At 39.4% G+C, this 2,206-nt stretch overlaps 1 pseudogene; it reads left to right on the top strand.

Moving 5' to 3' along the window:
• The first annotated feature begins 340 nt into the window (after positions 1 to 340).
• Positions 341 to 1,478, top strand: LOC118669413 (annotated as a pseudogene).
• Positions 1,479 to 2,206: the final 728 nt, after the last annotated feature.

The following is a 2,206-nucleotide window of genomic DNA, read 5'->3' on the forward strand; positions in this document are numbered from 1 at the left end:
ACTTTTTCTTTCTTAAAGTAATTTATTTAAAGTTACTTTCTTAAAATAATTTAAAACAAACACAACTTTGAAGGGCACGTACCATAGCTCATTAGTGGTCAAATTTCCAGGATATAAAAATATATGGAATGGTGACACATGCACAAATTGGGGGTCACATGCTATGGCCAACAAAGCCTGAAACGCAAGCATTCATGTATCATTTCATGGGTATTTACTGAGCACCTACAATGTGCATTGTTCTTGGTATGAAGATACAGCAATGTCAGACAAACCTTTGCCCTCATGGAGCTTACATTTTAGTAGAGAAACAGAAAAACAAAACAAATGTTCAAGATCTATGACGAAAGATAATGGAGGTAAATAGATAGTGATGGAGGCAATAAGATTGCAGTTTTACTAGGCGAAAAAGGCTGTGATGGCATAGCTTCTAGTTAGGTTAAAGTTGCATGAAGCAGAGTAGTGTAATGTCTATCTTGGCACTACCCTTTTCCAAGGTGGCAAAGAGGTCTTGATTGATAGATGAGCTGCATTACAGTATTAACTGATTACTCCCTGTGAATGAGTGTGTAAAACTAATAGAATTTACAAGTCTTGCTCACGCGGAGCTTACTAAAGAATTGGAAGAAATAAGATACATACATACTAGGGTAAAAGGGAGGGGAAATGCATGTTTATTGCACCCATCTTGACAATGTTGTTCAATCAGCAGTGCAGAAGGGAGGATCCCTGGAAGCTGGGATAAGGTGGGACAAGACAGGCTTTTTGGGGGAGGAGAATAATGAGGTTAGGCTTTAAAAATGGGTAGAATTTGATTAGGCAGAGATGTGTTGTCTTTTCTAGAAGACTGTGAGCCTCCAGGGAATAGACTACACCTGTCCTTTTCCTGGCCTCTTTTCATATCTATATTCCAGAAATCTTCTTCTCCTGGGGAACTGTTTGAAACCATTTCCAGAGGTCTTAGGGAAGGCAGAGGTATAAGAAATGTGATGAAACAGCGTAAACTAAGGGCAAGATGTGGGGCTTAGGTTCCTTCCAGCCACCGGATCTTAGACATGGCACCTAACCTCTTTGAGCCTCAGTATTCTCATAGAAAAAAAAGGCATAACAATAATTGCTCTGCCTCCTTCTCAGGACTAAACAGGAACAGTAAAGATAGGGGGTATTCTTGATGATTGTAAAGTTCTATAAGGCATTGGGGGCTGACAGACCCTCTTGCATAAGAATAAACAGCTCAAAATAGACATGTCTTACGGGGGTCTTAGAAGTCACTTCATCATTCTCTCCACCATAGTGGTGCATGCAGTTGACTCTTCTTTGCAATACCTTCTCACAAGACTTTCAGGATCAAGGGGTTCCTGGATAAGAAACAAAAGCAGAATTAACCCATTCCCCAATGGATTAGGATAAAAACTGATAATAAAATAAGGTACAACTCCAAGAGGAGACATTGGAAAAGAACCAAGCTGGGTCTATAAGAAGTCGCACATGAGATGGCGCCCATACTTATGCTGCATCCAGGTGCTTGCCTCTTACCATATCCCTGAAAAGTTCACTACAATCTGGACAAGTAGGGTGTATTTTATTGGGAAATTATTATAAGAATGATTTTTCTCTTTGTTAATATGTTTCTGCACTAGTAGGTTGGTTCAGTAATAAATATGTGAGATCATTAAAAAAAAGTCACCTTATCCAATTCCTAAATGTTGCAGTTTATGGAAACGGAGCCTTTGGGAGGTTAAGTGTCTATACTACTTACTAGTTAGTGGGAAAACCTCCTTTCAAGTTTCTAGACTCTCAGTGCTCTTCCTACCATATACTATTGCTTGAGTCATAGTATCGCACCAACATTAAAGGAAAAATGCATTAAAGGGATACAACTGCCAACTAGCTTAACTTCAGATGTACAATTACTTTTGTGGTCCCATCCCACGTCCCGTATCCTATTTGCTCTAGAGATAGTATTTTAGCCAGTGCCTGTGCGGTGTCACTACCTCCCACCACAAGCGGTTTCCATGTGGCAAGACAGTAAGACTTATAGCAGACTAAACTGAGAGAGTGTTACCTACTTAAACTGTTTTTCTGACTTAATAAGAATTTTTCATCTACAGCAAGCCATTTTAAAATATTGTCTATACACAAACAGTCACTCTGAATAATAGGTCTGCACACAGTAAATGTCACCTCCCTAAATCACACGGGACCT

Source organism: Myotis myotis, unplaced genomic scaffold (assembly GCF_014108235.1).
Source record: "Myotis myotis isolate mMyoMyo1 unplaced genomic scaffold, mMyoMyo1.p scaffold_m19_p_14, whole genome shotgun sequence".
NCBI lineage: Eukaryota > Metazoa > Chordata > Mammalia > Chiroptera > Vespertilionidae > Myotis > Myotis myotis.